Source organism: Ursus arctos, unplaced genomic scaffold (assembly GCF_023065955.2).
Source record: "Ursus arctos isolate Adak ecotype North America unplaced genomic scaffold, UrsArc2.0 scaffold_29, whole genome shotgun sequence".
Taxonomy (NCBI): Eukaryota; Metazoa; Chordata; class Mammalia; order Carnivora; family Ursidae; genus Ursus; species Ursus arctos.
The window spans coordinates 34,561,358-34,574,599 of NW_026622974.1; the positions used below are offsets into that span (position 1 = coordinate 34,561,358).

Below are 13,242 nucleotides of genomic sequence, written 5' to 3' on the forward strand. Positions count from 1 at the left end.
TTAACATCTGTATTCAATGAACAAAATTTATTATTATAGTTTCTACCATCAAAGGGTCACAGTTTGATAGAGGAGACTGATTTTATTTAAGTAATAAAAACATTGGATTATAAACCTATGGTAAAGATAAAACAAGTGACTCAGAGAAATAACAGAGTTGACCAGAGAGAGATAGGGAAGACTTCCCACATCAGGATGAGCACATGTTTGCCTGATAAATACAGGGTGGGTGGGCATTCAAGGCAGAGCAAAGAATAAATCTAAATAAAAGCATTAGAATCATTTTAGTCTATTCTGAAAATTCCAAGTAATTCAGAAGACAGAAAACAGTGAGGCCTAACATATACACAAGCATGGGCCAGATTATGGACAGCTTTCAGTGCCTTCCTTTTAGGGATAAAGAAAGTGAGCAATTCAGAGACACATTTAGATATTTAAGCTTTTGAACTGACAAGATGTGGTGATAACTCCCAAATTTCTAGCCTGATTATATATAGGGCAGCCAAGAAGTAGAGTAGGGAGTAAATACTTTGGAAACTAGAAAAACAAAACAAACTTTTTAAAATGCAACAAATAAAAATTACAGGTGAAAAGCTGTTTTATATGTGATGAATATGAAATGCTGGTGGGAAACTGAGTTGTAGGAGTACAGCTAGCTACAGGCAATTGTTCAACCTTGGCAACTGGCCCATCACAAAGGCGTTAGCCAGTAGAGGTTGAGCCCTCAACAATGACTCATTATTGTTCCACTTATCCTTGGTTAGGAGTTTAGGTATCTTCCTAAAACATAAATCTGATCATGCCATTCTCTGACAAATCCAAGCCCAATATCTACATTCCATGTGTTAAGGTTAGCTTTGTGACTTCAGAAAGAGGATATCAATTAAGCCTGGAGACCATGTGGCATGTAAAATTCAGACTCTAAATTCAGAACACGGGAGGTAGGAGCCCAGGTACACCACTAACCAAATGATCCTAGGCATATCACAATTTTCTAAGCTTCAGTCCTCTCACTTAGAAAAAAAGTGGTAACAACTATTTAGCTATTGAGCTGTTCTGAAAAATAAACGAGACAGTTCATTCATATGTAAGCACCCAACAAATGTTTTAAAAAGGGGGGGGGGAGAGAGAAAGCGGTATATTGGTGTATAGGTCAGAAAATGGCACAACTTTAATTAGAGTCCTTTCTGCTTGGAAAGCTTTTCACCCAAACCCTTACAAGACTGCCAATGTGTCCATGAGTCAGAGTATCTGTCATCTTTTAAATTCTGATATGGACAACCAACATAAATTTCAGCCTCATACTGCCCCTTTATGTATGAGCACCTTCATTTTACACTGAGGAAATGTATGTGAAAGTTTAAGTAGCCTAGCCAAAGTTACAAATATAAAAAATATACTCTAGATTCTATCGATTCTACTCTACCCAAATTTCTCTCTCAAAATGCAGTTAGGAAATCCTAAATGAGAAGTAGAATAGAGTAGTACAAAAAAATTACCCTTATTTGTAGTCAAAAGAATGGAGTTCCCACTACCTAAAACCTTGGCCAAATAACTTAATCTCTCTAATCCTATTTTACCATCTGCAAAGTTGATGATAATAACTTGCCCTGTTAGCATGTACCTTGCCTACACAAAGATTTTAAGTTATGGGGGAGGGGGGGCGGGAGACAGAGAAGTCATATTTCTTCATATTTCTCACTATATATATGTGTATATATTCAATAAGTAGATTTGTAAAAACACTAATACCAAAATATCTTCCTTTTAAACTTGTATCTGTATTAAATTAACTGTTACAAAGCTACAAATTATAACTCATAATTGAGTTTAAAAAATTTTTAATTCCTTCTGTAAGCCCTGAAAATAGTTCACTTAACAATTTTAAGACACAGCACTTACTTCTTTAGGAAATTAGTAATTTTGCTTTATCACTATTGTATTTTAGTCAAACGTTATCTTAAATACTCTCTTGGTACAAAAGATAGAAACTTCAATACTTCATCGGTGCAATACCCTTTTTCACAATAGAAAAATTCTGCAAATTTTAGGGGGCAAGCACAGCTCTACATGTAGCAAAAAATTAATGACCTATTAATAATAGTAAACTGACTTTGATATCATTTATAATAATAAACCAAATAATACTGAGCTCCTTTATATAATAGATAAATTTATTTTTGGTCTATTGAACTTTATATGGTCCTAAAGCATAATGAGAGTAAAAGAATGTAGTAAGTTCCTTCACATAATTTAGCATCCTAAAAACCCTCAATACAAGTGTTTGTTTTTTTTTAATTTAAATAATGGAACAGTCATTTTTTAAAATTTCTTGAGGTAAACTCTGCTTTGACTAAAGTTTCTGCAAATATCTGTAACAAATTCTTTTTAGAAAACAGACCTTTCTGCCCTCATCTAACCTATGTCTGTTTCCAAAACCAATAAAAATCAAGGAATTCAAAACAGAAAAAGGAGAAGATCAAGAAGTAGCTATGCAAGGATGTGAATTGGTACATTATGGGCGGAGAAACATTACCACTCATAAAAGTCACATTCTTTCAGTAATTCTGATACATTTCGAATTTCAAACGTCCTACTTCGAAGCATGGGGGGAAGGGGGGCAAGGGGAGTGCTACATCAATTTCTGTTTCCTGAAAAATACCTTGAAATTTTATTAACTATGTTGGAGAACAGTAGTCAAGGATGTCCGGGCTTACCTATTTCGCCACTGAACTAAAACTTTTTAAAATCCAGACAACGTGATACAATAAAAAGCCTCTATCCTGTCTCCCCCACCCCCAAAAAGAACAGGTTCCTTTTCACACAATGGTCAATTCACACAGAATTTCCGAGTTAGTATCCCCATAGTGGAGTAAAACTATGGGACCCCACGAAGGGATAACGCTTCAAGGAACGGCTTCAAATTCAAGGCTTGAGGGGAAGTGACACCGACAACTACTGAAACTAGCAAGGCAGCAACGCTGGAGGGCGTGTCGGACACGACAGCAACGTAGCACGTCGCCGAACAGACCATTCATAAGCTGAGCAAGGCTGCGGGAAAGCGGATGCTGGAACCCCGGCCACCTGGCCCGCTCTGCGCCGTCTCGCTCAAAGCGCGGCAGTCTCGGAGCCCCTGGGTTCCCTCCCCACGGTCCATCCGCGCCACTGGCGTCCCCGGTCGCCCGCACCCTCCGGAAACTGAATACTGTCCCCTCGCCCCCCCCACCCCACCCCCGGCCAGCCGAAGAGACACCGTCGCCTCCGCCGCTGCGCACGGTGAGGCCGCGCAGAGCACTCCCTCACCAGTCGCTAGATGAAAGTGCGCCGGTGTACTCCGCGAGACGGGCACACAACTGCGCAGGGACTCATCCTCAGTGAAGACAACTGGAGAAATCGAACAGTGCCAGGGGGAAGCGGGTCCCCAGAGCCGGGTCAGCTGTGCAGGCGGCTGCAGCTTCAGCCGCGACTACAGGCAAGGGGAAGGGGGGCAGGGAGAAAAGGCCGGTGCGGGCGGTACCCAGGAATAAGACATGCGTTGATTGGCTGGGGCTCGTGTATGCCTCATGAGGATTGGCGGATGTCTGCCCAGAAGGCCTCGCGTGGCAGCACCTAAGCTGTGGCCTTGCCCGGGATTCCTTCGGGAACTTGACCCTGCGGGCCTTCGGACCACCGCAAGCCGGGGGAGGGGAAACGCAGCAGCTGAGGGCTCTCAGCCAACAGTGGTGGTGGAAACGTCCCTTTCAGAGTCAGCTGTCGCCCAGGTGGAAACGTCAGCTGCAGACTTGGAATTCCGGATCAACACGGGTGGAGAGAGAACCGTGGAGACCTGGCTGAATGCCTCGGGCAGCCGGTCACCATGCAGCAGAAGCTTAGGCTTCTTGCACGGAGTTCTCCCATTGCCCTACCAGTGGGGTCACTGGAAAGCCAAAGGCGTTGTCCCGCAGAGACGCAGCATCGCCCTTCCCTTTCCGCTCGTACACCCGGATTGTCTGAGAGTCACTCCCTTGGTCCGAAGGCGGCACCGCCTTCTTAGATTGCTACTGGGACTTGCTGCCCACTGGGGTCACGTCAGTCAGTGCCTGACGCCAGGCTTGCACTCTGCTTTCCCCCATTTAACTCCGCATCCAAGGCGGGTTTAAAAGTGCTGGAGTGAAGAAAGAAAAAGCGGGGGCGGGGAGGGGGAGTGGCAATATTAAGAGGAGGAGGAGGAAATCAGTGCTAGTATACCAAATGGGAATCACTGCGACCAAATGCCTCATACAGCAGGCATTCAGTAAATGTTTGTTCAAGGAGGGGTAGTTTGACTCAGAACAAACAACACTAGCAGTTAGGACTTGGCTGTACACTCAGCCACGTTGTCAGTTATACACGCTACTTAGTCTCTGCCATCTGTAAAACGAAGGCGTTGGACTACGTGTCTTCTTAAGGGCAGCCAGTTCCGCTTTATTGTCTTTTTGTAGCCTTCCTTGTGGAAGCTCAAAGCCCTACAGCTGGTTGGTGAAAGGGAAAGGGAGAATAGCTCCCCTGCTGCCCTTCCCAATACAATGGTCTGTTTCCTTGCCCCTTTTCAAGGTGTCCTGTATCCTACTTTGATGTAACAAAAACCAATTTGTAATGTAAAAAATTAAGTGATTTTGAGAATGAGCTATATATGATGACTTTTATATTAATGAACAAAGAAAACAGTAATGGCAAGTAAGGATAATAATGTAAATAAGTGCATAGGCCTGAGTTCAAATCTTTTATTGATCTCTTTTATTTGGCAAGTTAATTAGCTTTTCTGAAGACTTACTACCCTTGTTTGTAAAATAGGAGAAATAATGTATTTTAGAAGCAAAAATGCATTTACATTTGTGAAAAATTGTATAGATACAAATATACAGCACAAAGAGTGCCTAGCACTTCATGAAAAAGAAATCTTCCTTTTATAAATCAAAAGGTATTTCCAGGAGCACCTGGCTGGCTCAGTCAGGAAAGTGTGTGATCTTGATCCAGGGGTTGTGAGTTCAAGCCCCATGCTGGGTGTAGAGATTACTTAAAAATAAAATCTTAAAAGAAAAAAAGCATATTTCCATAGCAGCAGAATTATTCCAAGGAGTCATTCATTCATTTTAACAATTGTCAAGCTCAGATAATCCCAAACTTAAGAATAGATTGCAACCTTGACAAGTACTACAAAGAATATTATCAGTTTAATCTGACTTCCCAAAGAAGTGACACTTGAACTATTTTCCTAGGAATGAGTAGGTGATAACTAAATGAAGCAGGAAAGAAAGAACATTCCAGTCCAAATGATGTGGAATTGCTCCTAATTTCTCTAGAAAACTGAATGCCTTCAAAGATATTGGTTATTTGCAAGAATTGCTGAAATGATTAGGAATTAATGCAAATTAAATACAATTAAATAAAAAATGCATTGCAGATGTTATTAGGGGAGGAAGAAATCAAAATTAGCCATTTTGTGAGGCTTTTTAAACATGTTTGTGTTTACACATAGAAGAAAGAAGAGCAATATACCAATGATTATCTCGGTGTGGTGGAATTAGGGGTGATTTTTAATTTCGATCTCTTTCAATTTTATAATTTATTTTTCTTTGCAATAATTAAATGTTGATTTAGAAAATCAAACTTTACCAAGAAAATTGACTGGAATTTCTGAAGTAGACTTAAAGCAAGAAATACATCCAGAGATGGCTTTAGAAGAGTACAGTGAAGTGAATGGGGAGAAGAAGGAGAATAGTCCAAACATCAGGAATGGAGTTTTAGATGAAGCCAGAATAGAGCACTGCAGAAATGTTTTTAAGCAACACAGCATTTGAAATGCTCCCTAAATGCCATTTTTCCAAAATACATTAACAGTGCTATCCTTCATAATCAAAATATATTGTGCTGTCATTCAAGTTGTATATAGGCAGTGCTGCCCCTTTGTCTGCTGGTAACAAGAATGTTAGAACTTGTATGGTTGCAGTGGATCAAAACCCAAACCCAATGAGGTTTTGCAAAAATGGTTATTACTATAAGAAGGTCAGCAGTGCAGCTGGCCTAGAGATGAATGGAACCTTATGGCTTGGCCCCATTCTCTTCTGCTCCAGACCATTTTCCATGGGAGAATACTTGGCTGGCTGCAGCTTTCTAACACACACCTCAGCTTTTCCATTAGGGAACACAGCACTGTGCCCTCTGTCTTCAGCACAAAAATTCCAGAGGCCCTGGTGGGTTCATATTGGCTCAGATTAGGTGGGAAGTCAAGGGTATAATGCTTGACAGCCTCTATGAGAGTCATATGTTTGAAGCAGAGTAATGAGTAGCTAGCTCCCTCAAAGAAGGCAGGGTATGGGGCAGGCAAAATAACAGACAAATAGGGTGTTTCTCTACTATTAGATCCAGGGGATACGGTGCCAGCTACATTCTTCCTATGCAATGATTATCCTTCAAATCCTCATGTAGAGGAGGTTACCTCCTTAAAAATCTGTGAAGACTTCCCTGATGCCCCTTCCTAACAGTTATCCCATGATCTTTAACTTCTATAACTTATTAATATTATTGTGTCACACTGTATTATTCTTAAATTTATTATTTTACATGTGGATGCAGTAAAAGCAGAGACTCCAGAGGCATACTGCCTGAATATAAAATTTTACTCCTCTTCTTATGTGAGACCTCAGGCAAGTTACATAACCCATGTAGGCCTCAGTTTCCTCATCTCTACCGTGTAATTAATAATAGTTGATGCATAAAGTTTTTATGAAGTTTAAATGAGATATCTGTCAAGCTCTCAGGAGAGCTTTTAGCACTTAATAAAAGTTGACATATCTCAACTCTTCTGGTTGTACTTGTGTGAGGAAGCATTTGAGGGGTGGGATGGGGAGACAAAAGGAATGACCCACAAGGTGGCAGTGTTTGAATATAACTTTAGAACTGTATAGGCTTGAAAGCAGAGTCCACCAATGAATCTAAAACTTAAGACAATTCAAGGCAAATTCAAAGCCTACATGAAACAAACAAACCTGTGAATTTGGCAAGGTTAGCATCATTTCATAACCAGGACAATGTGAACTCCCTGAACTCTCTCTCACCTTTACAATGACTAAGAATTCATAGTGTTCCTTCCTTGGAATTACTTGTATTCCTTCTTTACCGAACTACATAATTAAATCAAGCTGTTAGCACCACTGCTTCCTTTTTTAAAAAGGAGAAGAAAAGCAAGTTTGATTTAAAATGGCAAAGTGGGCACATAATACAACCTTCTCTTCATGCCACAAAACCCTAGACCTGGCAGAAAACACGTATTTTTAAAAATTAAATTCATAAAGGCATTGGAAAACAAGAAGGTTAGCTGCTGATGATCCAGAAATTATGAGAATTCCCTGAAAAATGGATAGGAACCTGGACTGGACAGAAGAAAGGAGTAACAGCCCCAAACAACAAGACAGAACTGCTACAAAAGGTAAAACCAGCACCAAAAGTGTTCCACATCTAGAAGAGACCAGAAGCAGAAAGGAGTCCAGACTAAACCACAAAGTAGAGTCTCACAGCAGGAGCAGGTGAGCCAATGAAGTCCCCATCCCCCATCCCATGATGGCAACAGGGCTATCTATCCATAGGTAGAATATAGAGACCCTTCAGTTTAATAGATAGGCCAGCACCCATGTGGCTGGTGAAACCTGGAACAATCAGTCAGCGGTTAAACCCAGAACACCAGCTCCTAGCTCTTCCTGTTCTGCAGCATGCCCCACCCCTTCCTCACACATCTGAAGAAAAGACAGGTATTCAGGCAGTGGCCACAGGTCTTAATCCTCCCCCTAGAGACAGTGTGCAACAAGCCTCCTCCCAAAATAAATGAACCAAAAAAAGAATCTCAGTACACAGATGAGCACAAAAGCAAGAACTACGAAATATCTGCGGAAGGCCAACATACTGAGAGACACAAATCGACAAATGCAAGAAGCTCAGCAAACCCCAGGCAGAATAAATTAAAAAATAACTATGCCTAGAGACATCATAATCAAATTGTTGAAAACCAAAGATAAAGAGAAATCTGAAAGCACTCAGGGAAAAAAATGTAATATTATGTAAGGAAGAATGATTTGAAACAGTATGGAGTTCACATGGGAACTGTGAAGGTGACCATAGAGCAGTACTTTTAAAGAGCAAAAAAGGGAACTGTCAACCCAGAAAATCTTCCACAATATTAAAGCAAATGAAGATATTTTCAGAGAAACAAAAATTAAAAGAAATAGTAGCCATCAGAACTGCCCCCACCAGAAATCCCAAAAAAAGTTCTTCAGCCTGAGGGGAATGCTGCAGATGGAAACTCAAAATTTCAAGGAAGAAGAAAGAAGATAAGAAATGGAAAACACTTGAGGAAATAAGGTCAATCTCCATTACATGCACACCTCAGAGAATATTGCACTTCTAGACGACTGCGGTAAAGCAAATATCACAATAAAATGAGTCAAATAATTTTTTGGTTTCCAAGACCATATAAAAGTTATTTTTACATTCTACAGCAGTCTATTAAGTATGAAATTATGTCTAAAAAAACAAACTATGTACATACCTTAATTTAAAAAATACTTTATTGGGGCGCCTGGCTGCCTCAGTTGGTACAGCATGCAACTCTTGATCCCAAGGTCATGAGTTCAAGCCCCATGTTGGGCATAGAACTTCCTTTAAAAAATAAAAAAAAATTGAAAATGTGTTATTGCTAAAAAATGCTAACCATCATCTGATCTTTCAGCAAGCCACAATCTTTTTGCTTGTTGATGGTCTTGCCTCAGTGCTGATGGCTGCTGCCTGATCAGGGTGGTGGTTGCTGGAAGTGAGGATGGCTATGGCAATTTCTTAAAACAAGTCAACAATAATCAACTGACTTAACTTTTCATGAATGATTTCTCTGTAGCATGCAATGCCATTTAATAGCATTTTACCCACAAAAGAACTTCTTTAAAAATTGAAGTCAATCCTCTCAAATGCTGCCACTGCTTTATCAACTAAGTTTATAAAATATTCTAAATCCTCTGTTGTCATTTGAACAGGCTTCACAGCATCTTCACCAGGAGTAGAGTCCAGCTCAAGACACCACTCCCTTTGCTCATCCATGAAAAGCAGCTCCTCAGCCCCTCCAGTTTGATCATGAGATGGTAGCAATTCAGTCTCATCTTCAGCCTCCACTTCTAGTTGTAATTGCTATTTGTAATTCTAGTTGTCTTGCTATTTCCACCACACTGCATTTCCCCAGTGAAGTCTTGAACAAAGTCATCCATGAGGGTTGGAATCAACTGCTTCCAAATTCCTGCTAATGTGGCTATTTTGACCTCTTTCCGTGAATCACGAATGTTCATGGCATCTGGAATGCTGAATCCCTTCCAGAAGATTTTCAACTTATTTTGCCCAGATCCATAAAAGGAATCCTCTCTATGGCACTATAGCCATATGAAATGGGGCTTCTTAAATTATGAGACTTGAAAGTCAAAATGACTCCTTGATCCATGGGCCACAAAACAAATGTGCTAGCAGGCATGAAAACAACATGGATCTCACTGTCCATGTCTGTCAAAGCTCAGTGGGGAACAGGTGCATTACCAATGAGCGCAGGACTTTGAAAGAATCCTCTTTTCTGAGCACTAGGTCTCAACAGTGGGCTTAAATGTATATTCAGTAAACCCTGCAGTAAACAGATGTGCTGTCGTCCAGGCTTTGTTCCAGTCTTAGAGCACAGGCAGAGCAGATTTAGCATTATTCTTAAGAACCCTAGGATCTTTAGTACGGTTAAGTGAATGACCCCTGGCTTCAGCTTCAAGTCACCAACTGCATGAGGCCCTAACAAGACAGTCAGCCTGTCCTTTGAAGCTTGGAAGCCACTGACTTCTCCCTATAGAAAGCTGTTTGTCTGCATTGAAAATCTCGTTTAGTGTAGACGCCTGCATTAGCGATCTTAGCTAGATCTTTGGGATAACTTGCCGCAGCTTCTGCATCGGCACCTGCTGCTTCACCTTGCACACTGATGTTCCAGAGATAGCTTCTTCCCTTCAACTTCACGAACCAACCAACCTCTGCTAGCTTCAGACTTTTCTTCTGCCACTTCCTCACCTCTCTCAGCCTTCACAGAATTGAAGAGAGTTAGGGCCTTGCTCTGGATTAGGTTCTGGCTGAAGGGAATGTGATGGCTGGTTTGGTCTTCTATCCAGGCCACTAAAACTTTCTCCATACCAGTAACAAGGCTGTTCCGCTTTCTTACCATGGGTGTGTTCACTGGAGTAGCACTTTTCATTTCCTTCAAGAACTTTTCCTTTGAATTCACTAAGTGACTAACTCTGGTTCAAAAAGCCTCGTGTTTGGCCTATGTCTGCCTTCCTCACTGAGCTTAATCACTTTTAGCTTTTGATTTAAAGTGAGAAGACATTCAACTCTTCCTTTCACTTAAACACTTAGAAGCCATTGCAGAGTTCTTAAGGGGCCTAATTTCAATAATTTGCATCTCCAGGAATAGGGAGCCCTGAGGAGAAGTAGAGGCTTGGAGGGAATGACCAGCTGGTGGAGCAGTCAGAATACACAGAATAATTTACCAATTAACTTCACCATTTTGGTGTGGTTTATGGTGTCCCAAAGAACTACCAGAATAACATTAAAGATCACTGATTACATATCACTATAACAAGCATCATCATCATCATCATAAATAATAATAATAATAAATAATAATAATAAAGTTTGAAATATTACAAGATTTACCAAAATGTGATACTGAGACGCAAAATGAACAAATGCTGGTGGGGAAAAAATGGTGCCGATAGACCTGAAGGGTTGCCACAAACCTTAAGTTTATAAAAAACACAATGTCTGCAAAATGCAGTAAAAGATAAAATAACATATGCCTGTATTCACAGATTACATATTTGTGAATTATCCCCCTTGCTAAAATTTATCTGTAATTCCGAAGTCAATACTCACAGTGCTTTTGCAGTCATTCAGGGACATACGCAGAACAACGAAAAATTTGAGTTGCCTAGTGCACACACAGCATGTTCCCAGTTGAGTTCCTACAAGACAATACTCTGCCTCCTTGTTTCAGCTGTCATGCAAACAGCTATCTTTTCCTGGTCTATTTAGTGCCATGGTTTTTGCATTTGTGTGCTTTTCTTGATGATTTCACTCTTTGAAATGGCCCTCAAATGTAGTCTAGTGTTTCTAAGCCCAAGGCTATAATATCTTTTTGGAGAAAATGCATGTGTTAAATAGCTTTGTTCAAGCATGAGTTGTGCTACTGGCCACCAGTTCAATGTTAATGAATCAACAATATACATTAAAGAAAGTGTCTTCAAACAGAAACACACATAAAACAAGGTTTGTATTGATCACCATTCACTCTCCTGGGTCTCCATCTTGCCAATTGCAGATGTTGGAAATTATCATCCTCAGTAATAATGCAGGCCAATTTCTTATAATAAATAAGTATGTATATACAATAATAATATATATAAATTATATATGTGCATATAAAATTATATGCATGTATAATATATGCATATTATAAAATATGTATACACATATGTGTATATATATATTTCTGTTCTATTAGCTCTGTTTCTCTAGAGAACACTGACAAATACCTCATTGATGTTTATAGGTCCCTACGTCCAATGACTGTAGAACACACATTCTGTTCAAGTGTGCATGGTCAATTCAGTAAGATAAATCATATTGTAGATCTTAAAACAAGTCTTGATAAATTTAAAAGGATTGGAATCACAAAGGAAGTTAGTATTTTATGCTGAATGAAAATAAAACTATATTAACATCTTTATGATGAAGCTAAAGCAGTGGTTATATACCGAATATTATGGCTTTAAATACTTATATTAGCAAAGAAAGAGAGATAGATCAATGACCTAAGCTTCCACACTAAGAAGCTAGAAAAAGAGAAAAGTAAATTCAAAGTGGGCAGAAGGAAGAAAAAAATAAAGAGCAAAAATCAATTAAATTGAATATAAAAAAGCAATAAAGAAAATCAGCTAGTTGTTGTTTGGAAAGAAAGCTGAAGTTGTTCTTTGGAAAGATTAACAAAGCTGAAAGTTTTTCTTTGGAAAGATCAACAAAATTCATAAACTTCTTGCTAGAGTTAGTTGTCAAGAAAAAAATGAAAATTGGGGACTGTCAAAAGTTTCAACGGTTTAAGATTGTACCCTATTTGCAAAGCTAACAAGTTAGCCTGCCAGTTTCATGGATGCTGGTCAACCAACAGAGATTCCTGGGTCAGAGATAGGACTTTATTACTCATGGTGCAGCAAGCAGCACGAGCTTTATGTTTGCGTCACTTCCTTTTGGCCCCAAAGGCCCTCAAGAATGACACACAGTGGCCTGGGTAGACATTGCAAATGTGGGTTGGCAAACCAGCTGAGGAACTCCAAACATAGGAAAATTAACATTTTTAAATTGACTGCAAACAAACCTGCCTTTTACCCCAGAAGTAACAATTCTCTTTATTACACTGGACAATAAACAAAAGTATCCTCTGCTCTGGAGGGAGCCACAGTCACTATTTACCAAGGCTCTTTGCTGGAACAACATCCTTGAGAAGATAGTTGAGGACAAAGTTGTCAGTGACTGAGCTCACAAAATGTGAAGAAATGTGAAGACGCCCATGGGTAGTTGTGTCTCAAAAAGAATTTCAATTACTAGTGTCAGGAATACAAAAAAGCAGTCATCACATTGAAAAAGAAAAGGAAAGCAGGAGGCATCACAATTCCAGACTTCAGGTTACATTACAAAGTAATAGTAATCAAAACAGTATGGTACTGGCACAAAAATAGACACACAGATCAATAAAACAGAAATAAACCCACAATTATATGGTCAATTAATCTTCAACAAAAGAGGAATGAGTATACAATGGGAAAAAGACAGTCTCTTCAACAAATGGTGCTGGCAAACTTGACAGCAACATGCAAAAGAATGAAACTGGACCACTTCCTCTCACCATACACAAAAATAAACTCAAAGTGGATTAAAGAACAAAATGTGAGACCTGAAACCAAAAAAATCTTAGAAGAGAACATAGGCAGTAACTTCTTTGACATTGGCTGTAGCAACTTCTTTTAGATATGTCTCCTGAGGCAAGGGAAATAAAAGCAAAAATATACTATTGGGACTACATCAAAATAAACTGCACAGTGAAGGAAACAATCAGCAAAACTAAAAGGCAGCCTACTGAGTGGGAAAAGATATCTGCAAATGATATAT

General features: G+C 39.7%; 1 protein-coding gene across 4 annotated transcripts in view; it reads right to left on the bottom strand.

Annotated features, from left to right (window-relative positions):
* IBTK (inhibitor of Bruton tyrosine kinase) overlaps positions 1-3,403 on the bottom strand; it is a 95,210-nt gene extending 91,807 nt beyond the window's left edge. For all 4 annotated transcript variants that reach the window (XM_026507005.4, XM_044387095.3, XM_026507004.4 and 1 more), the window contains exon 1: positions 3,304-3,403. The gene's annotated coding sequence lies outside the window, so the exon portion shown is untranslated. The remainder of the gene's footprint in view (positions 1-3,303) is intronic.
* Positions 3,404-13,242: the final 9,839 nt, after the last annotated feature.